We start from the raw sequence: 27,462 nt of genomic DNA on the forward strand, positions 1-27,462 counted from the left end.
ATGTCAGCCCGCTTTGTCAAGAAGTGTAAATCTGTTTGTTTGAAGAGTTTCAACATGAAGCAAAGAGTGTAAGATTAAAACCGGCCTCTTCAATACTAACCACGCAATCTTCTGGTTTTCCTGCAATAACACAGGTTCTCCAGAGAGCCAGAAACCAGTTATAGGCACTGTTCACAAAGCAATTGGAGAAACCGCAGCCTAGCAAGAAATAAAATAACTCCTTCTGCACCTATGTATATTATTTTGCAGATTTCTCCTCTGCTCTGTCACGCCAATTATTTTTGGTAGCTCACATTATTTAACTCAGTCATTCCTTTCATATTTTATCTCTGAACTTTTATCATAGCTGAGAAATATTTAATACTTAGCTCATCATCTTGCATACTGCCAAGATCTCAACCCAGCCCGTAGCTCCAAATGTATTATGTAGTGCTCTCTGCATCAGAAATTCATTCCGTTGTCTATGATTGATGATGTTATAAAGACACTGAAGCCACCACACAACCACTGAAAATCAGCACAGGTACATCTCAAGGATGCATGCTTAACCCCCTGCTCTGCTCCCTCTAGATTCCTGACTATGTAGCTAGTTACAGCTCAGAAGGCATCAATAAATTTGCCAGTGTTTTGGCAGAATCTCAGAAGGTGAAGAGGAGGCACACAGGAGAGAGATTGATCTGCTGGCTGAGTGGCGCCACAGCAGCAACCTTGCACTCAATGTCAGCAAGACTAAGGAACTGAAAGTGGTTTTCAGAAAGGAGAAGTTGGGAGAGACTAGACCAGTCCTCATTCTGGGTCAGCAGTCGAATGGGTGAGCAGGTTCGAGTTCCTGGGCATCAACACCTGAGAAGACCTATCCTAAACCCAACAGATTGATACAATCATGAAGAAGGTGCACCTCTCAGGGGAGAAAAGAGACATGATAGATCTCCACGTGGTCGTGGGGAGAATGCACAGACTCCTCACAGGCAACAACAGAACTGAACCTGAGTTGCTGATGATGTAATAACATTACACTAACCATATATGACTATGCCACCCCACCGCAGTAGGTTTTCCTTCTATCATTCCTGGAAATCTATTTTGATTCTTCTCTAGTGCCTCCCATTAATAAAAAGACATTTAGAATCTAACATAGTAATTCAGGTATTGTCTATTGCCCCCTTTAAACAGCTGGTACAAGAAAGAGCGATATCCTGCTAAATATTTGGATTGTAATTCTTTTATTTTGGATGGAAAAGACTTTGCTCTAGTGCAATGATAACCCCTCAACTGTCAGCTCCTGAACAAACATGGATAACTTCACTCACCTTAACACTGAACTGTTTCCACAACCAATAATCTCATTTTTAATGATTCTAGAACTTATGTTATCAATGTTATTTTTTTTGTACTTGCACACTGGTTGTTTGACTGTGTGTAGTTTTTCATTGATTCTGTTGTTTTTCTTTGTATCTCCTGTGAATGCCCACAACAAAACGAATCTCAGGGTAGTATATGGTATATACTGACTTTGATAATAAATTTACCTTAAATGTTGAACTTTGAATTTTGAAAATGATAATCTACAAGGCCAGAGGAAAGCTGCTTTAAGCCTACATTTGTCACTCATTTTACAAAATTAAAAACAAAATAGTGTTATATCCATTCATTGCATTAATAAAAAGACATGAATCAACTTTAAATCTTTTTTGTAAAATAGTATTTTATATACCTCTGTAGAATCCATGCATCAGGAACATGGAGGTACACTGCAGAAGACTGAACTCTATAAATCCAGATGATTTTATCTCCTTTCCTAGTGATTACATTCTCATATTAAAGACCAGTAAAATAGATTCCAACATACTGTGTCTTCTATATCTTAAAGATTGCTGGACACACTCACAATAGTACACAGTGTTTTTGAAAGGGAGATAGACAATGTCATTAACAGGGAACTATCTGACGTTTCTAAGGTAGTAACAGGACATCACACGTCTGCGAGGACTTACGATCTGGAGGCAGCAGGAAGTGTAGACAGAGTCCACGGAAGAGAGACTAGTTTGCATCATGCACTGAGCTGCGTCCACATCCATAGATCCTCCACATTGCTATCCAAGTCTGTAAGGTGTTTAAGAAGAAGTATGGTGTGTTGGCTTTTATTAGTTGGGGCTTTGATTTCACAACACACGAGTTAATATCGCAGCTCTTTGAAAGTCTGACTAGACTACACTCAGAATATCTCTGTTCATTTTGGTTGCCTCATGATAGGAAGGATGTGGAACCTTTAGAGAGGATGCAGAGGAGGTTTATCAGAGTGGTGCCTAGATTAGATAACATGTCTTATGAGGATATGTTGGATGAGCTAGGGCTTTTCTATTTGGAGCGAAGGAGGTTGACGTGATAGAATTGTAGGCAAATGTAATTTTTCACTGTATCTCAGTACATGTGACAATAATAAACCAATTACAGTTATAACAGCGAGCAACAGCACAGAGATTTGCAGGGGCACACCTCGAGGTCAGCAGATTTAGAATTTGTTGTTTGGAAGCCTTGGGTGTAGTGTAGAAAAGATTCGCCACACAGGTTCCTGGGATGGGGAGGTTGATCTCGCGAGATTGAGAAAAGCGACACCTTACCGAAGGCAGGATGAGAGGTGACCTCACAGATTACGTGAGGGATGAACTGGGTAGATGGTGAGAGGCTGAGGCTGAAGACTCAAGAGCTAGTTGGCATGATCCATCTATAGAAATTTGCAAAGGTCTTTGGTAACAATCCAAATCTCCGCAAACTCCTAATGAAGTATAGCCGCTGGTGTATCTTCCTCATGATGGCATCAATGTGTTAGGCCCAGGATGTTGGCACCCAGGATTAAATTTGGAAAGACTAGAAAAATGGTGATGAAGACTCGAGGACAGGTACAACATCCTCCAATATCTTAAACGCTGACATACAGCGGGATATGGAGCCAGACTGGTTTCCAGAGATCATGTGGTGTTTCTTGGTTCATACAAAGATCACACTCTTCCAGTGATCAGACTTCCGATGTTTTCTGCTCCTGCATGCATAATGAATGAGCCTGCTCTTCAGCAGAGGGGGTAGAGTGAAGAACTGGGAAAACACATCAGACAAACCAATCCCATAAATAGCCTCCCTCCAGGGAGTGGTGTCAGCACGGCAAGCCATTTTATCAAATCCTTCAGTCTATTCTTATGTTCATGAGATGCAGTTTAGGCTTCCAACAAATATACAGTGAGGAGATTTTGCAGATTCTTGGTGCATCAGCATTTGCTAGCTACAAACACCTAGTGCAAGCTAATTTAGTAATGCAGTGGAAATCAATTCAAACACACAGTGTAAATCAATTTAAACACAAGGCTATTAGGATTAGAATGAGAATAACGGTTGATTTAGAGATAAGGCAGTGAGAGGATATAAGTGGAGTTAAAGCGTGGAGTGAAGAGGGTCCATTTAGAGTGTATATTAATGACCATGTTTAATTTTCACTGGAGTGCACAGCAGATAGAAAGATGTGCGTCAAAACAAGAGCCCTTACTGAAGAGAAATGTAATCCAGTGGATAGGGAACAGGGATAAAATGCATGAACATACATTCTGTGGACCCTTTAGTAGGTAGCTCCTGTAAAGTGGCCACAGAGTAAATGTTCATGATCTTCTGCTGCTGTAGAAGACCATGAACGTGGAAGAGTGATATGCAGAAGAGCGTCTCTGAATGCAAAATGTTCAGAGATACTCTTCTGTGCACCGCTGTTTTAATGCATGGTTATTTCAGTTACTGTCACTTTCCTGTCACCTCCTCTCACTTTTCACCCACAGAAATGCCACTCACTAGATGTCTTTTGCTTCTCGCACCCTGCTCCATAAACTCTTGAAACTGTTGTGCATGAAAATCCCAGGAGAACGGCAGTTTCTGAAGCCTTCAATCCACCTCATCTGGTGCTAACAATCATTCCACAGTCAAAGTCACTTAGAACACACTTCCTCCCCATTCTGAAGTTTTGTCTGAACCGCAACGGAACTTCTTGACCATGTCTGCATTGAGTTGTTGCCACATAACTGGCTGATTATATATTTGCATTAATGAGCAGGTGTACAGGTGCTCCTAAAAAGGTGGCCTCTGAGCGTATTGGACAAGCTTTTATTTCGGGTTTTCCTCATCACGGGCACACCCTCCCCAACACAGAGGGCACCTTCAAAAGGCGGTGCCTCTGGAAGGGCTCTCACCATCCGGGATATGCCCTTTTTGCTTTACCAGCATCAGCGGGGAGGTACAGGAGCCTGCAGTCCCACACTCAATGATTCAGAAGCTGATCTTCCCCTCCACCGTCAGATTTCTGGAAGGTTCATGAACCCTTGAATACTACCTCGCTGCCTCTTCTTTTTTGCACGGTTTATTTTCGGTAATTGCCTTTGCACTGTAGTGCAGATGCAAAAATAGTAATAATTTTGCATCGTACGTCAGCGATAACAAATCTGATTCTGATTCCGAGTGGCTTCAGAATTACCATCTTGTCACTTTCAAGAGAAAGAAACACAAGGTGCCCCTCAGGTTCCTAATAAATCTCCCCTTACCTCATGCCCATGCCCTCAGCCCTGGCTGTGTGCATCCACCAATGCCACCCATGATTTTATATACACCTCTCATTCTCATACACTCCAAATAAAGACGTCCCACCCTGCTCATCCTATAGCCATAACTCAATCACTCGGGTCCTGGCAATATCCTCATAAATCTCCTTTTCATTGTTTTCATTTTAAATGGCATTTTTCCTACGGTAGGGTGACCGATTTTGAACACAATATTCCAAATGGTGACCCACCAACTCACGGAATGGTTGATGAAGAAGGGGACGATATTCTTCTCTCGGGAAGTTGCAAAGTGTTTCACCTCTCTATCCCAGTGAGCAGTGGGTGGAGAGCCATTGAATATGTTCAAAGCTGGAGAATGTCATGTAATGCTGAGGCTTTATAAGACATTGGTCAGACTGCACTTGGAGTATGGTGAGCAGATTTGGGCCCGTTAAATAAGAAAGGATGTTCTGGCATTGGAGAAGGTCCAGAGGAGGTTCACAAGAATTGTCCAGGAATGAAAGGGTTAATGTATGAGGAGCACTTGATGGCTCTGGATGTACTCACTGTAGTTTAGAAGAATGAGGGGGAATCTCATTGAAACCTGCTGAGTATTGGTCTAGAGAGAGTGAGTGCAGCGAGGAGCCTAGGACCAAAGAGCACAGCCTCAGACTACAAGGACATCCCTTTTGAACAGAGACAAGGAGCAATTTCTATAGCCAGAGGGTGGTGGATCTGTGGAATTCATTGCCACAGACTGCCGTGGAGGTCAAGTCATTGGGTATATTTAAAGCAGAGGTCGATAGGTTCTTGATTCATCTGGGTGACAAAGGTTACAGGGAGAAGACAGGAAAACGAGGTTGAGAGGGATGATAAATCAGTCATGATGGAATAGTGGCGCAGACTCAAGGGGCCAAATGGCCTAATGTCTTATGCTCTTATGATCCATGGGTCTGACAGAGAGTGAGAGATTTTCAGAGTATCCCAAGGGTTCAGGGAACAGGCGGGTCCTGAGCTGGGTACAGGTTTAACCATAATACTGTTGAATGGTATAGCCATATGTTGAAACAAAATATTTCGATATTTGACCATCTGGAGAGCTCAGGGAAAATATCATTTAACATGACAAAACATTGCTAAGTAATGAAAGGCTTTGTTTCACTTCCTGCCCATGTCTTAAGCTGCAGAGATTTATTAATGTAAGAGCACATCATGATGAAACAGCCTTGCCATAATGAAATTGCCTTTGATGCCTTGTCCAACAATGCCTGAGCGGCTGTTGAATGTGATCGAGGTAGAAAATAAAAAGTTCGGACAAAAGATTTTTATTTCAGAGGCGATCCCATTTGTTGAGGGATTTAAATACAATGGTCCATCAGTTTGTTGTAGTTTTGATAGTTAACAGTATACTTTATGCGCTGTTAATTACATTTATAAGACCATAAGAACATAAGACATAGGAGAAGAATCAGGCCATTCAGCCCATCAAGTCTGCTCTGCTTTTTAATCATGGCTGATTTATTTTCCTCTCAACCCCATTCTCTTCCCTTCTCTCCATATCCTTTGCTGTCCTTACTAATCAAGCACCTATCCACCCCTGCTTCAAATATACCCAGTGACTTGGCCTCCACAGCTGTCGGCAGCAATGAATTCCACAGATTCACCACTCTCTAGCTAAAGAAATTACTCTTTGTCTTTGTTCTAACTGGATATTCTTCAACTCTGAGCCTGTGTCTTTGAATCTAGACTCTCCAACTATCGGAAACATCCACTCTATCTAGCCATCTCAATACTTGGTTCTTTTCATGATTGATTTAATTTCCCTCTCAGCCTCATTCTACTTATTTCCCCCATAACCTTTGACACACCTATTAATCAAAATCCTATCAACCTCCTTGTGAAATATACCCAAAAACAAGTTCTCTACAGCTGTCTGTGGCAATGAATTCCATCGATTCACCACCCTCTGGCTGAATAAATTCCTCCTCATCTCTATTCTGAAAAGTCATCCTTGTATTCTGAGGCTGTGCCATCTGGTCCAAGGCTCCCCCACGAATGGAAACATCCCCTCCATGTGTCCTCTGTTTAAGCCTTTCAATATTTGGTATTTTTCATGACTGAATTCATGACAGGATCAGAGGTGGACTGGGTTAGCGACTTTAAATTCCTTGGAGGACATGTCCTGGAATATAAGGACTTAAGTGCAATTACGAAGAAAGCACGGCAGTGCCTTTATTTCCTTAGGAGGTTATGGAAATTTGGAATGATATCTAAAACTTTGAGAAACTTCTTTAGATCTGTAGTGCAGTGTATATTGACTGGCTGCATCACAGTCTAGTATAGAAACACCAACGTCCTTGAACGGTAAATCATACAAAAAGTAGTGGATAAGGCCTAGCCCATTATGGTTAAAGCCCTCCCAACCAATGAGCACATGTACATGAAATGCTGTGCAGGAAAGCAGCATTGTCATAAGGAACCCCCACAACCCAGGACATGACTTCTCATTGTCACCATCAGGAAAAAGGTAAACGAGCCTCAGGACTCGCACCACCAGGTTCAGCAGCAGTCACTACCCCTGAACCATCAAGCTCTTGAATTAAAGGGGTTAACTTCACTCCTTTTCACTTGCCCAATCATTGAAATGTTCCCACAATCAACAGATTCATTTTCAAGGACTCCTTATCTCATATTCTCAATATATATTGCTTATTTATTTATTATTATTATTTCTTTCTTTTTGTATTTTCAGCTTGTTGTCTTCTGCACTCTGATTGAATGCTCAAGTTGGGAGGTCTTTCATTTTTCAGTTATGGTTATTTTTCTTTAAATTTATTGAGTATGCCCACAAGAAAATGAATCTCAAGGTTGTATATGGTGATATATATGTACTTTGATGATAAACTTACTTCGAACTTTGAACTTCCCTCTCAACCCCATTCTCCTTACTTCTCCTAACCCTTGACGCCCTTAATAATCGAGAACCTATCAACCTCCGCTTTAAATATACCCAATGACTTGGCCTCCACGGTTATCTGTGACAATGAATTCCATAAATTCACCACCCTCCAGTTCAAGAAATTCCACCTCATCTCTGTTCTGGGGAAGTCCTTCCATTTCAAGTCTGTGTCAATCGTAGCAATTGTCAGTATTTAGCTAGGTGTCAAATGTCATTGGTTCTTCTGCTTGAGCGGAATGAGAGATAAAATTATTGCAACAAAACATTCCAAGTGACTAGATGGATAGAGCTTGAATGATGTTTCCCTTTGAAGGATAGTCTGTAACTAAGGGTAGATTTTTAGAATAAATGGGTCATCCAGAATAAAGGAGAGAAAATAAAACATCTCCTAAAGGGTTGCAGCTCATTGGAACTATACAACATAGAAATTGTCCAAAATGGTCATCTAAGCTTATCCCATTTACCAACTTTGGTCCATACCCTTCTGAACCATGTACGGTATATATCCGAATGTCATTTAAGCGTTGAGCAACACACGCAAAATTCTGGAAGAAATTAGCAGGTCAGATAGCATCAAGAAGATAAGTAAAAAGCTGATATTTCAGGCATCCTGATGAAGGGCCTTGGCCCAAAATGTCAACCATTCAGTTCCCTCCATAGATGCTGCCTGACCTGCTAAGTTCCTCCAACATTGTATGTGTGTGTTTATGTGTTGCTCAATGTGTCCAAGATGGACAGAATCCCTTGTGTCTTTCAAGTGTTCTTATTGGACCAGTTTCAATCAATTCTCTGGCAGTTCATTTCTTATACTAACCACCCAGGGACAGGGAATCAAAAGTCCTTCAGAACCGGAACATCATCTTGTGGCTCTTGAACTCAATTCACCAATAAATGAAGGCCAACCTGGTTCCCTTCCTGGTGGTTTCCTAACCACCCAGTCAACTCGTGTGGCAGCTTTGAGAGTTCTGTGGATGTGGACTTCAAGATCCCTCTGTTCCTCCACAGTGGCGCTAACCCTATACTCTGCCATCGAGCCTGGGGAGGAAGATAGACTTTAAAAAATGAAGGGTTTGGGGAAACTGGCAGGAGGGTAGAACTGAGGCAAGATCTTGTGGAATGTAAGAGCAGACTCAAAGTCTGAATGGTCTGTCACTGTTCCTACTGCTTGTGTTCCCTTTATTGAATGTATTTTTGCCCTTGTTAAGGCCATAAAACCATAAGAAATAAGAGCAGAATTAGGCCATTTGGCACATTGTCTGTTCTACCATTCCATCATGGCTGATTTATTTTCCCTCTCAACCCCATGCTCTTGCCTCCTCTCTGTAATTTTTGATGCCCTTGCTAGATAAGAACGTATCAACTTCCACTTTAAATATGCCCAATGGCTTAGCCTCCACCGCTGTCTGTGGCTAAGAATTCCACAGATTAACCGTCCTCTGGCTAAAGAAATTTCTCCTCCTCTCTCTTTTGTTAGGCCGCACGAGTGGTTTAACCCCTCCATTTAAGACATTTGTAGACACATTGAAAAATAAAACAGTCAGGATTTATCACCACCATTCACTCAATTTGATTGAGTGTGCAAAGATGTAATGCTAGAGAAATTTATCACAATTTCAGACATAAAAAGAGCATTCACAAAATATGACTGATCACATGAAATTATACTTTTATTCCCATTTTTTACAGAAGTCATTTTGCTTTTTTAAATTATATCTACGGCAAGGCAATCCCACGAATTTAAAATCTTTCAGACACTACCTCGGGTCTTTCATACCTCCCATGAGACAAGACAGCAAAACAGGTGAATCCCACTTCACCAGATTTCTGGGGAATTGAAAGCTTGGTAATGAGTGCAAGCATCTGGAGAATTCAAGAAACTATCACTAAATGTGAGAACAAACACAAGAAAATGCACAGCTGCTGAAACTCCAGAGCAATGCACACAAAAGGCTGAAGGTCAAGCAACATCTATGGATGGAAATTAGCAAAAATGTCAACTATTTATTCCTCTCGATAAATGCTGCCTGACCGACTGAGTTCCTCCAGCATTTTGTGCGTGTTGCTCAAGAGTTCCAGCATCTGCAGAATCTCTTGTGCCCTGTTAATGAGTGTCTGTGGAAGAGAGGGAACTTCATGGACCTTATCACCCCTTTCCAACCCCAGAATGGGAGCAACATCACCCCAGACCTCAAAGCAGAGGGTAATGGAATAATCCTTCTATCTATGTACAGCTTTGGAAGATAGGCTACCTAAAGAACCCCTGAAAAGCCACAGCAAATACTCCCTATAGGAAGATGAAGATAAAGCTTAGTTTTATTTGTCAAATGTACATAAAAATATTGAAGCGTACAATGAACTGCGTGGTATGCGACCAAGATAGAATGAGGATGTGCTGGGGGCAGCCCCTGCCACCAGTCCCAACCTAACATGCCCACAACTTACTAACCATAACCCATACCTTTGGAACATGGGAGGAAACTGGAGCACTCAAAGGAAACCCATTGGGTCATGTGAAATTGTACAAACTCCTTACAGACAACAGAGGAATTGAGCCCTACTACTGTGCCATTCCCTAATCCTCCCCATGTACCCCTTAAAATATCCAATTCCCACACCAGTTGATTCTCTCAACAGCCAGATAACGCAGTAACCCATTTACCTTTGCAATGTGGGAGAAAACTTGAGCATTCGAACGAAACCAACAAGAGAGAACATGCAAACTCCACACAGACAGCACCAGAGTTTAGAACAGAGTCCTGGCCCCTGGATTTGTCAGGCACTTGTGACTGCCATGTCAACTGTGCCATTGATACAAATGACCACAATACACCAATACACCAGCCTCCAATAATTCCAAATGGCAATAATTTCAGAAACATGGAACCAAAGGACAACACAGAACCCATTTAGTCTATACTGGACAGAGAAGTTACTTCAGCTAATCTCACTTATATAAAAGGTGGCATGGTAGCACAGCAGTTAACATAAAGCTATTGCAAAGCCAGTGAGCCAGTTTCAATTCACGCCACTGTCTGTAAGGAGTTTGCACGGGTATTCTCCGAGTTCTTGAGTTTCCACCCACATTCCAAAGATGTCCAAGTTAGTAGGTTAATCGGTCGTATGTGTGTAATTGGGTGGCTTGGGCTCATTGGGTCAGAAGAACCTGTTATCATGCTGTATTTCTAAATAAAGGTTAGGAATAAACAAAGGTTTCATGACCTGAAACGTCTATTTCTCTCACGCTCTCTCCACAGATGCCGCCTGACCTGCTGAGTGCTTATTATTACTTCAGATTTCCTGCATGTGCGGCTTGATTCTCGGAGAGTATTTTATTGAGTATGAGGCAATTTGGGACGCTTGTATCACTTGCCAGCTCTTGCTCGACCCATCCCCCTCACCTCTTTATACTGGCTGTCTTCCCTTTCTCGTTTGACTGGAAAATGTCAAGCCGATTTCCCTATATCGACACTAAATTCCTCCAGCAACTCCACATTCCAAACGAAGATTCAAGATTCAAGCATGCATCAAACTTACAGTAAAATGCTTTGCTTGCTTTAATAACCAACATACCCGATGGTATCCTTGGGGCAGCCTGCAAGTGTGTGCCACACATTCCAGCACCATTCTTGCATGGAATTTAGAAATGTGAAATGACCAGCTGAAGGAAATGGCTAACGCAGCTACAATAACAAATTTAGACAGGTACACGGATAGGAAAAGTTTAGAGGGTTATGGGTCAAATGTGGAGAAATGGTTTGAGTTTAGATGGGCATGGCATTCTGGTCAGTACAGATGAGGTAGGCTAAAGAGCGTTTACCATGCTGTACTACTCCATGATTAAACGGGCAAGTTTCACATTTAATTTAATTAATTTAATCTGAGTAAACCATCTCCCATAACAAAGAGTCCAATTACGCAGTGTTCCCATATTTAGAAACCTTCAGCATGTGAACTGCTTCGAGCTGGGTGAAGTTAGTGGATGAAGGAGCTTTATCTCACCGAAATGGGTGTCAGTCCTCTGTTTCCCCTTAATTTTGCTTTCGCTGCCAATTAACGGCCAGGGGCCAGCAAGCAATCTCTGAAGCAAGTCTCTGCCTTAACCGCAGGAAATAACCAGTGGACAGACTGCACCACCCAGTGGCAAAGCCCTGCTAAAGAACGTTTTCACATTCTTTTGTTTAAAAGTCAAATTGATGCCAAACTGCGACAAGCAAGCATGTACTCGAAATTCTGCTTCTTAATTGCAATGAAAGAATAAATACATTGTATTCGGTACCTCCTGGACATCCAGTACCTAATAAATTGGCTACTGAGAGTATATTTGTGGTCTTCTGCTGCTGTAGCCCGTCCACTTCAAGGTTCGACGTGATGTGCTTTCAGAGATGCTCTTCTGCTGTTGTAACACATGAGCATTTGAGTTCCTGTCAACTTGAACCAATCTGGCCGTTCTCCTCTGACATCTCTCGTTAACAAGGTGTCTTTGCCCAGACCGCAGCACGCTGGATGTTTCTTTAGGGGATTTTTTTTTGCACCAATCTCTGTAAACTCTAGAGACTATTGTGAGCGAAATTCACGGGAGATCATTAATTTCTGAAATGCTCAAACCAGCCCGCCTAGCACCAACAATCACTTCTCAGTCAAAGTCACTTAGATCACGTTTCTTCCCCATTCTGATATTTGTCCTGAATAACAACTGAACCTCTTGACCATGTCTGCATGCTTTTATACACTGAGTTGCTGCCACATGATTGACTGATTAGACTTCTGCATTAACACACAGGTGAACATATAGGTGTGGCTAATCAAGTGGCCATTAAGAGCATTTTTAAACAAAACGCTCAGGCTAAAGTTATGCAGGTCACAAGAGTTGAGAGAAAAATCTGGACTTTCTCAGCATGGTTAATGTTTAAATTTTAAGCCTTTTATGGATCCCCTTGAATGAAACCCGGTGCTAAAAAGATTTAGAAGGATGTTGTCAGGACTCCAGGGCCTGAGATATGGGGAGAAGGTGGGCAGACTACGACTTTATCTCTTAAAGCTTACGGAAGTGAGGGGTGACCCTATAGAGCTGTATAAAGTCATGAGGGGGATAGATATGCTGAATGTGCAGAGTCTTTTTCTCAGCGAAAGAGAACCAAAAATTCGATGGCATAGGTTTAATGCAAAAAGGGAAAGACTTTAAATGGACTTGAGGGTCCATTTCTTCATGCAGTGAGTAGCGAGGATATGGAATGAGATGCCAATATGGAGGTTAGGGCAGGTACAGGTCATTGGCTGTATTTACAGTGGAGGTTGATTGGTTCTTGAGCAGTCAGGGCATCAAAGGTCACGGGGAGAAGGCAGAAGAACGGGGTTGAGAGGGATAATAAATCAGCCATAATGGAATGGCCGAGCAGATTTGATGGGCCAAGTGAGTCCTCGTTTGAATGCTGAATGCTCCTGTGACTTATGGTCTTAATAACAACATTTAAAAGACATTTGGGCAGGTTGCATTAATACTTCGCCAAAACGCTCTAAGGCTGTTCAGTTAAGTTCCTCCACCAGCGCCATCAAAACCCACAACCCCACCACCAATGCCAAGAGTAGCTGGTGTGCCATCTGCAGGTACCCCTCACCTCCTCTCATCCCACAAGTCACACACCATCCTGACCTGAAATATGCCCCTGTGCTTCGTCACCACTGGCTCTAAAGGAAAGGGCAAGCTTGTTTTCTGTCGCACAGTTATTAGACTTTTAAACAGTCCACTGAAGAATGAACTCTTGAATTTCTTATCTCCAGTCGTGGTTCTTGCACCTCATTGTCTACCTGCACTGCACCTTCTCTGTAACTGTTACACTATTTCCCAGATGACAGACCAGTAGCTTATATTGTGCCAATATTCCTGAAGGGAAATAAGGCTAATCCTGGAAACTATAGACTATAGAGTCGCACACCCATGGTAGGGAAACTACTGATGAGGATTCTTAGTGATGGGATCTATGAGCATTTGGAAAGCCCTGGCCTAATTAGGGACAGTCAGCATGGCTTTGTATAGGGCAAGATGTGTCTTACTGACTTGATCGAATTTTTTGAGGGGATGACAAAGGTTATTGATAAAGGTAGAGCTGTGGATGTTGTCTACATGGATTTGACAAGGTCTCCCATGGTTGGCTAATTCAGAAGATTAAAATGCATGGGACTCAGAGTGAATTGACTTGCCCATAGAAGACAGTGGTTGATGGGACTTGCTCTCGCTGAAGGTCCAGGACCAATCATATTCTGCCGGGGCTCCAGAATGGGACCTCTGCTGTTTGTGGCATATATAAATGACTTGAATGAAAATGTGGATAGGTGGTTTAGTATGTTTTCAGATGATACAAAGATTGCTGGTGTTGTGGATCGAGTAGAAGATTGCCAAACTATACCGTGGGATGTACTGTAGATCAATTACATACATGGGCAGAGAAATGTTAGGTGAAGTCTAACCTGACCAAATGTGATGGGCTGCATTTTGGGAGATCAAATGTACAGGGACATTAAACTGTTAATAGCAAGTTCTTTAACAGTGCTGATGTACAGAGATTTCTTGGGATCCAAGTCTATAGGTCCCTGAAAGTGGCTGAACAGGTTGATAGGGTGCATGAAAAGGCATATGGCTTGCCTGCTTTTATTAGTCAAGGCACTGAGTTCGAGAATTATTATGTATGTTAGTGGTTTATAAAAATAAGACCACATCTAAAGTATTGCATTCCATTCTGGTCATCCCACTACAGGAAGGTTGCTGAGGCCAGATTTTTCTGTTTAAAGGCTGACAATGTTACCTCCAAGGAATCAAAATAGTTTAGTTATTCAAGAGACTGAGATTTTTAAAAAAATTTTATTTAGAGAAAAAGCACGGAAAAGGCTCTTCCGGCCCAACAAGTCACACCGCCCAGCAACCCACCTTTTTAACACGAGCACGGGGCATTTACAATGACTGATTAACCTACTAACCGGTGCGTATTTGGAAGGAAACCCACATGGTTCACGGGAAGAATGTATAAACTCCTTACGGGAAGCACTGGAATTGAGCTCCGAGCTCCAGAGCTCCCTGAGCTGTAATAGCGTTGCGCTAACCACTGCGTAACCGTGGTGCCATAAGTGAATAAATGAATGGCGCCCATTTAGCAACAAAAACAAATCCATCTATTCTCAATAAACACTCATTCTAATTCATTGCGGTTATGTATAAAGATTCGCATCTAAATAATTAATGGAATATTACAACCCCTAAGGGACAAGGAATTTCATTCAATGGATTATTGCAGGGGAGAATAAGTCGGCAGCCAATTTGTTGGCATTAGAGTACTTAACAAGGAATAGTCTATGGAGGGCAGAGGATGCACCATATTAAACCTTTGGGCTAAATCACAAACACATGTTCAGTCACAATGAACTTGTTTAATTATTCAGGTGTCCCTGGAGCTCACTAAAAATATTAAATATAAACTATTAAAATTCTTGAGCTTCAAACCATTTTCTATTAATGTTCCAGTTGCACTGACTGCATAAAACATAATGTTCGGAGAAAAAATAGCATTAATCTTGTTCCATACAAGGGAAGCTTGATATTACTCTTAATAAAGTAATGATAGGCAAAGATATTATGTAACACAAACAATATTCTTTGCTGCTCCTGGATTAATTTTTCACACAACTTAGCTCTAATGAAGCACAAAGGTTATGCTGTGGCAAAGTAGTAGTGATTTTAATTGAATTAATGAGAGCATTGAAAACATTGAAGCCCTTTAGCACTAGAGATCCTGCATTAAACCTTTATCAGGAGCTTATGAGACTGCAGAGAAAAAGTTTAAAGGGTGTAGCAGTCATTCTTTTTATTATTTCAAGCAAGTTTAATGTTTAAACATTTTGGAGGAGGATGTCAACCCTTCTAAAAAGGTTGGCATGTAATGACTATCACTATTTGCCCTTGGAAAGATAGTGAGTGAGCCACTTTTTTGCATTCTTCCTATTGAAGGTTGTCCCACTGTGGTTAGTGACGGATTTCCGAGATTTGGCAATGGTAGTGATTTACTATTGTCACATGTACTGAGAGACAGTTTTGTTTTGCATGACAAATCATGCCATGCATAAATACGTCAAGGAGGTAAAAAGAAAACAGAATGGAAGCATAAAACAGCAGAGTACGAGAATAGGCCCTTTTGCCCATCATGTTGAGCCAAACTAATTAAACTAGTAATTAAATACCTAACTAAACTAATCACGTCTGCTTACAAGATGGCCACATCCAGTCATTCTCTGCACATTCTTTATCGTATTTTCCCTCAATGCCATCTCTGGTAAAGCATTCCCGGCACCTACTATTCTCTGTTTAAAAAAGCCTGTTCTGAACATTTCCATTGACCTTACCTCCCTCACCTTAAAAGCAAAAGTGCATTAGACACTTCAACACTATGACAGAGATATTGGCTCTCTACTCTCTCTATGCTTCTCATTTTCTCGTAAACCAATCAGGTCACCCCTCAGCTTTCACTGCTGCAGAGTAAACAGCTGAAGATTGTCCAACCTCTCTTCGTAACACAAGCATGTCCTGATGAAAGGTCTTCAGCCAAAACTTTGACTCTTTATAGCTGATGTCTGACCTGCTAAGTTCCTCAAATATTTTGCATGTTTTGACATGCCCTCTAATCCAGTTAGCATCCTGGTAAACCTCTTCTGCACCCTCTGCAAAGCTTCAACAACCTTCTTCTAGTGGGTCAATCGAAATTGAATGCAATTCTTTAGATGTAGCCTACGTTTTATAAAGATGCAACAAAACTTTCTAACTTTTGAACTTAGTGCCTTGACTAATAAAGGCAAACATTCCATTTGCCTTCTTATCCATCCTATCAAACGGTTCAACCACTTTCAGGGAGCTATGGGCTTGGATCCAAGAGCCCTCTGTACAGCAGCACTGTTAAATAACTTGCTACTAACAGATTAATGTCCCTTTACATTTGATCTCCCAAAATGTAACCCATCATATTTGGCCATGTTAAAGACACCCTCACTATAGAAAACGTCCATTCTACTTCTTCTCTAGACTGAGAGGGGAGAGGGGAGACAGGGAGATGGGATGATAAAGAGGAGAGAGGGGGAGTGATGAGAAACCACAGGAAGGGTTTGGTGAGAGAAGTTCTCACAGAACTCACGTTGAAGAGAGTAATAAACTCTTTTAAAACCTTGAGGATATTTTAGTTTAAACTTCTTCGGTGGGTTTGAAATCATTTATCCAAACCTGGTCCAACTTCACAGAAAATAGTTATCTAAGACTTGGTGATGCTGAATTTGGAGTATTGTGTGCAGTTCTGGCCACCGAATTATAGGAAAGTTATCTATACAATGGAAAGAGTGCAGAGAATATTTACAAGAATGTTGCCAGGACTTTAGGACTTGGAGAGAAAGGTTGAATAGGTTAGGGCCATAATTCTTGGAGAATAAGAAATTGAGGGGAGATCATATAGAGGTACCATATACAAAATTATGAGTGTAAATGAATACAGGCTTTTTCCCCTGAGGTTGGGTGAGGCTAGAACTAGAGGTTTAGGGTGAAAGGTGAAATATTATAGGGGATGCTGAGTGGAGAAATACTTCGTTCAGAATGAGGTGCAAGTGTGGAATGAGCTGCCAGTGAAAGTGGGGGGTGCAGGTTCAATTACAACATTTAAGAGAAGTTTGGATAAGTACATGGATGGGAGGGATATGGAGGGCAATGGTCCAGATTTGAATCAATGGGACTAGGCAGAAAAATAGTTCAGCACAGACTGGATGGGCCAATTGGCCTGTTTCTGTGCTGTAATGCTTTATAACTCTATAACTCTATACGGAGTAGCACAGTACTGTAATCACAAAAAAATGGAAAGTAACCTGATATGAACATAGTGCTCTGTTTGTAGTCTTGGGTCTGGAATATTCAAAACATCTGCTAAAGTGATATGTTTTAAGCATTATCTTGCAGTCACAAATTTGCAGCAAAATCAAATATGAAGTGTAAAACAGGAGAACTGGCAATACTTTTCTTTTTAGTCATTATTTTGCTCAAGAACATTTATTCGTACCTTGAAAGTGATGAAGGGCATTCTCTACAATGTTGATATAAGCATATTAATTAACTAAACTAACTACTCAATCCCATACATAATCCAATTATATATTGATTTTGCTATGTTCTCCAACACTGTCCCTGCATAGATGTTATTCAGAGATTTAAAGATCACTCTTACTCAATGTCAGCCAGACCAAGGACCTGATTATCAACTTCAGGAGAAGGAAATCGTAGGTCCATGAGCCAGGGGTGGAGAGGGTCAGCAACTTTAGATTCTTCGTGTTATTATTTCAGTGGACCTATCTGGGCCCAGCATGTATGTGCAATTTACAAAGAAAGCATAGAAGCATCTCTACTTCTTTAGGAGTTTTCGGAGATTTGGCATGACAAATAAAACATTGACAAAGTTCTATAGATGTGTAGTGGGGAACTATTGACTGGCTGCATCACAGCCTGGTATGGAAACACTAATGCCCTTGAATGGAAAATCCTACAGCCCAGTCCATCACAGGTGAAGTCTTCCCAACCATTGAGCACATCTACATGAAACACTGTCACAGGAAAGCAGCATCCATCATTAGGGATCCCCACCACCCAGCACATGCTCTCTTCTCGCTGCTGCCATCAGGAAGGAGGTACAGGAGCATCGGGACTCACACCTCCAGGTTCAGGAACAATTATTACCCCTCAATAATCAGGCTCTTGAACCAAAGGGGATACCTTCACTCAACTTCATTTGCCCCATCATGGATATGTTCCCACAACCTAAGTACTCATTCTCAAGGAATCTTCATCTCATATTCCTGGTATTTATGGCTTATTTATTTATTTATTATTATTCTTTCTTTCTGTATTTGCACAGTTTGATGTCCTCTGCACACTGACTGAACATCCAAATTGGGTGGTCTTTCATTGATTCTGTTATGGTTATTATTCTATAGATTTATTGAGTATGATCACAAGAAAATGAACCTCAGAATCATATATGGTGACATATATGCATGTACTTTTATAATAAATTTACTTTGAACTTAATGATTAGCATTTATCTACTAATTTATTTATCAATCTGTTTCTTTCTTTATTATTGGTTTGTTATATTTATTTATTTGTTTGTTTATTTATTTGGCGATACAGCATGGAGTTGACCCTTCCAGCCTTTCAAACCATGCCACTCCAGCAACGCCCAATGAATAGTGTTGTATTAACCACTATGCTGCCATGGTGCCCCACGGTATTGGTCACATGCACAGAAACATAAAAACATACAGCGAAATGCTTCATTTACGTTATGAATGTGCTGACGCAGCCCGTAAGTGTCACCATGCCTCCAGCACCAACATAACATGGCCACAACTAACCCGTATGTTTTGGAACGTGGGAGGAAACCTGAGCACCTGGAGAAAATCTGTGTGATCGTGGGGAAAACGTACAAACTCCGTGGAAACAACAGCGAGAATTGAACCCCGATCGCTGACGCTGGTGCTCCAAAACATTGCAACCATGGCAGGCCAAGCATCACATTGCTTCCACGTTTTATCTCACCAGCCAAAACCAGCTTTATTTTGCATCATATTGATTTATCGTGTAAAGCATTCTAACTGGTTGTACCACCAAAATCTGGTATGGAGAGGCCACTGCAGAGGATTGGAAAAAGCTGCAGTAAGTTGCTAACTCAGCCAGCTCCATCATGGGCACTAGCCTCCCCACCAAGGAGGCCATCTTCAAATGGTGATGCCTCAAAAAGACGGCATCCATCATTAAGGACCCCCATCATCGAGGATATGCTCTGTTCTTATCACTACCATCAGAGAGCATCTACAGAAGCCTGAAGACACACACTCAAAGCTATAGGGGCAGATTCTTCCCCTCTACCATCAGATTTCTGAACAGACAATAACCCAACCCATGAACGCTACCTCACTATTTTGCTCTCTTTTGGCACTACTTAATTTAACTTCTTTTTAATACATTTCTTATTGTAATTTACAGTGCTTTCATCTATTGCCTATACTACTGCTACGAAACAACAAATTTCATGACATAATCTGGTAATCGGTTCAGGTTCTGATTCTCCATTGCAATTCATTGAGGTCAAACTCGTCCAAGCTTTCTGAAAATCCAAAGGAGTTTTCCCTGGGAAAGTATCACTATCTATTTCACTGCCAATGGTTTCATCATCAGTTTTGCTCCAAGTTTCATTTTACTAAGATAACGTGCAACAGGAAATCTGCCAAGCAAACCTTTCAATTATTTTACCTGCTTTCACTGTTTTCACTCAGTTTCTCCTGTATTTCCATTTTGATACGGGAGAAGAAATTAGTTTCCTTTTATTTTCTGTCTAGGATTGGTTAGCACACATTGAACTCACACCTTGATATGTGATCAGCTTTATTGGTTGAATTTCGGGAATTCAGGATAGCAAGATCAAGTACAAGACGGCACGGTAGAGTACAGGGAAGCATGGCAGCATAGCAATTAGTGTAATGTTTTCTACCTGTAAGATCAGAGTTCAATTCCCACCACTCTCCAGGGTGGTGTTGGTCATTAATGATGAATGCCGCTTTTTGACGATGTCCTCAGTGTTGGGGAGGCTAGTACCCATGATGGAGCTGGCTGAGTTTGTCACTTTCTGCAGCTTTTTCCGATCCCGTGCAGTGGCCCCTCTATACCAGTTAGAATGCTCTCCACGGCACATCTGTAGAAAATTGCAGGAGTCTTTGGTGACATTCCAAGTCTACTCAGACTCCTAATGGAAGATAGCTGCTGCTGTGTCTTCTGTGTAATTGCATCAATATGTTGGGCCCAGGATAGATCTTCAGAGGCATTGACACCCAGGAACTTGAAACTGCTCACTCTTTCTACTGCTGATCCTTTGATGACGACTGGTGTGTATTCACTTGAATACAATCAATTCCTTGGTCTTACTGACATTGAGTGCAAGGTTTTTACTATAACACCACTCAACCAGCTGATCTGTCTCACTCCTGTACACCTCCTCATCACCATCTGAAACTCTACCAGCAATAGTTGGGTCATTGGCAAATTTATAGATGGAGCAGAGCCTAATCACAGAATCATAGGTGCACAGAGACAGTAGAGCAGTGGGCCAAGCAATCATCCTTGAGATGTACCAGTGAGGAGGAGATGTTATGTTGGATCCACAGACTGTGATCTCCTAAAGAGGAAGTCAAGGATTCAGTTGCAGAGGGAAGTTACAGAGGCCCAGGTTTTGGTGATTGTTGATTAATACTGAAGGTATGATGGTGTTGAACACTGAACTGTAATCAATAAACAACAGCTTCACATGGGTATTGTTATTATCCAGGCAATCCCAGGCCATATGGAGAATCAATGAGATTTCATCTGCTGTAGACCTATTGTGGCTGTTGTGTAATTAATATTTCAGTACTATTTGATTAACATTGTAACTTTTTAGTTTGATTAAGCATTCTTTGTTGTTTACGTAATGTATTGCAGGTTATATGTAAAATTATGTAAATAGCATATGTCATTACGCCACCATGTGAAACATGCGTGCCTCACTTAAAGGAAAAATGAAACTGAGACCCTTTCTCCTGGGTTCCGGTCTTTTTCTTGCAATTAGTTTTACGTTTTGGAGTTACAAAATATAACAGTGGCAATAGGCAAATTGCAGTGGGTCCAGGTGCTTGCTTGGGCAGCAGTAGATTCTGACTATGACCAACCTCTCAAAGCATTTCATCACAGTAGATCAGAGTTCAAAGTTCAAAGTGTATTAATTCGCAAAATATGTATATATTATACAACCTTGAGATTTGTCTCCTTATAGGCAGCCACAAAACCAAGAACCCATTTTTGAAGAAGACCGCCAAACACCCAATGTCCAGAGAAAAAAAACCATACAAACAGCGTCCAGAACTGAAGTCCACAGACATGAAGCCGTAGCCTCAGCTCAGTGCAGAGCCGAGTAAACACTGTGGAGCAGCGAGCTGAACTGGACCATCCCTCGCCTCGGGCCGCAACACCCCGAACTTTTCAATCTGGCCATCACCCAAACATCGGGGTCTTTTGCTTCGATATGCTCCGGGGCCTGGACCCCGCGCCTTGATTCAGCCTGGCACCAAAAGTGGAAAGATGTGAGTGCGACTGGACAACAGTGATTGAGGCAGCTCACCCTGATATGATCGTTGCCTTTTTAAAGCAGGTGGGAAGCTGTAACCAGAGAGCCGGGCCTGTCCCGTGACAGCACTGCCCTCACCTGGTCGGAGGTCACACCACCTGCCAGTCAACATTTCGCCCCCCCCCCCCAACTAATCAATGCACACTTAACCATTGGCCACTTTAATTGGATTAACCTGTCTAGCACCAAGCCATTGGCTCTCTTTTGCCATCCTCGAGGGACTACCCTTCTTCACTCCAGGTAAGGTGTGCATTAAATAGGGTTGTGGGAATGTTTGTTGTTGTCCCTTTAGCAAAGAGCCGTGCTTGCTCATAGCCAAAGGGGGGGCAAGTTTTGTAGTTACTTTTCCCCTGCTTGTATGTGTACCTGTACTCCGTCCCCACACTGTTTTCCCATGTATTGTACTGCAGACCTGACTGTTCCCACGCTCCTCTATTCTAAGTGTGTTTGTGTGAATACACAAAGCTTTCCCAAGCTTTTTCTCCCCTTGTAAATAAACTCCTTATTATTAAATCTGTGTGTCCAGAGCTCTTGCCTTGAGACTCGACGAACCTTTCTCATTTCCATCACAACAGATGCTCTGACTGCAGCAGAGAAACTTTGAAGATGTCGTTAAACAATCCTGCCAGTTGGTTGGCACAGATTTACAGTGCCCTACCACATTCATCATCAGGGACTGACACCTTGCGAGGATTCACCTTCATTAAAGATGTTCTGATGTTTGACTCCCAGACAAAGATCACAGGGTCACCAGATGCTGCAGGGATTTGCACAGGTGTAGTTTTATTCTCCCTTTCAAAGCATGCACAAGAGGTATTGAGCTCAGCTGGGAGTGAGTATCACAGCCATTCATGGTGATAAGAAGTAAAGGCCTGCAAACCCTACCAGAACTAACATGCATCCAATTCCATCTCTAAACTCAATCGAAATTGCATTTTCACTACGACCTTTCGTAGGTTGTATCTCATCTTCTTGTATGGTTCTGGATCGCTTGTCTTGAATGCCACAGATCTAGCCGTCAGCAGATTACGAGTCCCCTGGTTCATCCATGGCTTTTGGTTTGGTATATTCTCAAAGAGACACCCATCTGCACAAGTCCTGATGACATTCGTGACAACCATGACATATTCACTCAGATTTGAAAATGAATCCCTGAATATTGTACAATCCACTGACTCAAGGCAGTCTTGTAAGCACCCCAACACCTCCCTTGACCATAGCTTCCTGGTGCTGCAATCTTCAGTCTCTGCCTGTAGGATTGTATGTTCCAAGTGCGGGTATGGGATGGCAAGGTAAGTGTTCTTAACGGTGGTATAACGGTGGTCTAGTGTGTTGGCTCCTCTAGTGATATGGTGATGATAACTATTCAGAGACTTCCTCAAGCTTGCCTGGTTGAAATCCCCCACAATGATAGGGAAGGCATCGGGGTGTGCTGCTTCGAGACTATAGATCATGGTGCCCAGCTCCTCCAGTGCCTGCCTGATATTTTCCAGGGGTGGAATGTACACTGCTGCCAGGATGATGGCAGAAAACTCTCTCGGCAGATAAAATGGATGATACTTGATTGCTAGATGTTCCAGGTCAGGTGAGCGGGATTGTTACAGAACTGCCACAATAAGTTAATCAGGAAGCATACTCCACCTCCTCTACCTTTAAAATACTCAGATGTTCCATCTTTGCTTTGGATGGTGAAGCCCTCGGTTATAGTGCTGCATACAAAATGGCGGGGGTGAGCCATATTTCCGTGAAGCAAATTTCAGGGCAGCCCCTGATGTCTCTGCAATCTTGCTCTGAGGTCTTCAGTTTTATTTTCCAGAGACAGTACATTTTCCAGCAGGATAGTTGGGAGTGGGGAATTGGGATTAAGGGTAATGAATTGATCTATATGATGGATTGCAAAACAAGGCTTTTTACTGTACCTCAGTACACATGAGACTAATAACCAAATCGCCAAACACCAGGGCTCTAGAATTTCTTCCCTAAATTCCTCCAGATTTCCAAAACACACTCTCCCTTCACTACCTCCATCCCCTCCCCTTCTCTTTCCTTGGAACTTGTCCCTCGAAACAAATAGAATGTTTTCTAACATTAAAAGAACTGCATAAATGTTGTTAATAACTAGTTCATAATAATGAGCCATGTGATTATAGTCAGTGATAATCCAGCTGGCTTTATCACTAATTTAGTTTTGTACCCACAATACCTTGAGTTCTAGTTAGCTGATTAATGATCAAGATTAAAGAGTAGCTTCATTTGTCGCATGTGCATCAGAACATCGAAACATACAGTGAAAAGCATCGCTTGTGTCAATGACCAACACAGTCCAAACATGTGTTGGAACTGCCCACAAGCGTTGTCACGCTTCTGGTGCCAACATGGCGTGCTCACAACTCACTAGTCCTAACCCATACATCTTTGGAATGTGGGAGGAAACAAGAGTAACCAAGGGAAGCCCACGCAGTCCTGGGGAGAACATACAAACTCCTTACAGAGTTTGGTGGAATTGGGGTTGCTGGCACTGTAAAGCATTATGCTAATCACTACATTGTGCAGCCATGTTACAGCAGAAACAACTGGTAATCATCACCAGTCACTGATAATCATGAACACCAACAAAATTTAAACATTGCCCAATTATTCAAAAGAAATGGAATGGCAAATCCTGTGAAAATTTTCACTAGGGTAACTATAAGTAATTTGGAGACAATTCTGGTCCCGGTAGGGTTACACACATACTACTGAATCAATCCAGTTGACCATCCCACTACTACTACTACGTTGAATCAGGCCTAGGGGGCCCGTGTCAGACAAGATGACATACTCTCCACTCCTCCCTCTCCCTCATCAGTGTGTTCAGTTCATCTACATTAGCCGCGCCGCTATCTTCTAGGAGTGTGTTGACCATAGTCTTGGGAGAGCACCCAGGGTTCATCCTCCCATGCTTGGGCTCCCATGTGATGACTAGGCTGGCAGATAGCTCAGGGTGGCATAGACAGTGCCCCACTAGTCGCAGTCCTCTTGCCTCGATTTTAGTGGTGAGCATTGGTAGGTCATCATAGAGCTCGACATTCATCATGTGCTGTTGCCAACTCACATCAAGAGCCACCTGGAGCATTCTTGTATAGCGACCATCTAGCGACTTTCGCACGGTCTTGGTGAGTGTTCACGTCTCGCATCCGTACGTGAGAATGGACTCTATGACCACTATGAAGATCCTCTTTTTGAGCCCTCTGGTCAGGTTCGAACATTATCCCTGTCCCCAAGTCTGGATCCCTCACGATAACTACCGCAGTATCGGCTTGACCTGCATCTTAGCAAAGCTATACCATCGAATGATCTTGAACAGGATTCGCACCGCATTGACCCTAAGCTAAGATTCAATCAGAATGGTTTTCGGCAGAAGCGCACAACAGTAATGTAAATACTTGCTCTCCGTAGAATCATCGAGGAAGTCAAGAAGAACAACCTACCAGCCATGCTTACTTTCATCGATTTTCACAAAGCTTTTGACTCCATTCACTGAGGTAAAATGCTGAAGATCCTGAAAGCTTATGGACTGCCAGACCATCTATTGAGAGTAATAGAGTCCAGCTATACCAAGACCATGGAGAAAGTTGTATCACGAGATGGAGAAACAGCAGTGTTCGAGCTCCCAGCTGGTATGCAGCAAGGAGACACTCTGGCACCCTACATCTTTATAATCATCCTTGATTACGCTCTACATCAAGCTACCAAAGATCATGACAAGCTTGGTTTTGCCATAAAAGCAGAACAAACCGAAAAGGTCAGACCAGTTAAGCTCACAGATCTCGATTTTGCAGATGACCGTCCCACTAGCTGATGCTTAAACTTGGAGAATTGATAATAGAACATAGAAAATGAGATCACAGTACAGAACCTTCAGCCCACAATGTTCTATTGACCTTTAAAACCTCTCTCAGATCAATCTAACACTTCCCTCTCCCATAACCCTCCACTTTTCTATCAACCAAGTGCCTAAGTAGAAGTCTCTTAAATGTCCCTACTGTACCAGCATCCCTGGCTACACGTTCCATGCATCCACCACTCTGTGTAATAAACTTACCTCTGACATCCCTTGGAGCATTGTGAGCAGTTTTGTTTATCATCTTATTTTTATTTAGAGATGTAGTGTGGAACAGGCCTTTTTGACCCAACAAGCTGCACTGCCCAGCAACTCAAATATTTAACCCTAGCTAATCACATAACAATTTACAATGACCAATTAATCTACTAAATGATACATCTTTGGTCCCATATCTAAGAAAGGATGTGCTAGCATTGGAGAGGATCCAGAAGAGGTTCATGAGAATGATCCCAGGAATGAAAGTGTTAACGAACGAAGAGCATTTGATGTTCTGGGTCTGTACTTGCCGGTTTAGATGGATGAAGTGGGATACTTTTGAAACCTACTGAATATTGAAAGGCCTGGATAGAGTGGATATGCAGAGGAAGTTTCTAGTAGTGGGAATATCTAGGACCAGAGGACACAGAATAAAAGGACGCCCCTTTAGAACAGAGATGAAGAGGAATTTCTTTAGCCAGAAGGTGGTGAATCTGCGGAATTCGTAGCCACGGGTGGCTGTGAATGCCAAGTCTATTTAAGGTGGAGGTTGATAAATTCTTGATTAGTAAGGGTGTCAAAGGTTACGTGAAGAAGGCAGGAGAATGAGATTGAAAGGCATAATAAATCAGCCATGATGGAATGGTGGAGCAGATTCAATGGGATGAATGGCCTAATTCTACCTCCTCATCCTTTGGTCAATGATAGGGTGAAAGGCAAGGGAATAGAGGTAACTAATGTAGGTTGACATGAGGTAAATAAAGAAATGAGGTCCGGGGAATAGCAAATGGAAAAAGCCTAATCGTTATCTGAGAATGCTGAATCCTGGAAACTGTCAATATGTCCACTCAGAGTTGTTCCTCAACCTCTCAATGAACTCTATTAGAATGGAGTGGAAGGGAGAGGACAGAAGTTGTAGCAAACAAAATAACAAAGTGGAAGCAGAAGGTTAGACGTATGGAGTACAGGGAGTCAGACGTTGGGATGGGTTGCAATTTCAGAGGGTTGGAACTATCTGCAGCCTGGATACTTCCTAAGAAGCACATCCTGTCCAATTTCCTCCCGCGATATAATGTCACCAACTTCCTGTCTAAGCAGGAGATAGAACACAGAACCATACAGCATTGGACAGGCCATTCTGCTCATAATACTGTACTATCTTGATATTGAGTTACGCTGACTCTCTTCCTACGTGTTGTCCATATCCCTCCATTCCATCATATTCATGTGTTTATCAAATGGCTGCTGAAACTCCACCAAACTCTCTGCTTTCTCTACAACCCCGACTACTCTTTGTGTAATAAACCTACTTTTCACATCGTCTTCAACCTTCCCCCCCCCCACCTTAAAAACATGTTAAACATTTCTATTCTACAGGGCAGACTCTGACTGTCTACCTTTCTATGCCTCTCATCATCTTTAAAAACCTATGTCAGGTCTCCCCTCAGACTCAGACACTCACACTTTCCCTCAGACTCAAGTTTTTATTTAATTTTTCTATCATTAATTTCTTTCAGATCCAAGTTTGACCTGCTTCTCCTTACAGCCTATGGCCACTAATTCTACTAAACCTCTTTAGCAGCCTCTCCAAAGTCTCCACATCCTACAATAAAACAACCAGAACTG

Source organism: Hemitrygon akajei, chromosome 14, assembly GCF_048418815.1.
Source record: "Hemitrygon akajei chromosome 14, sHemAka1.3, whole genome shotgun sequence".
Taxonomy (NCBI): Eukaryota; Metazoa; Chordata; class Chondrichthyes; order Myliobatiformes; family Dasyatidae; genus Hemitrygon; species Hemitrygon akajei.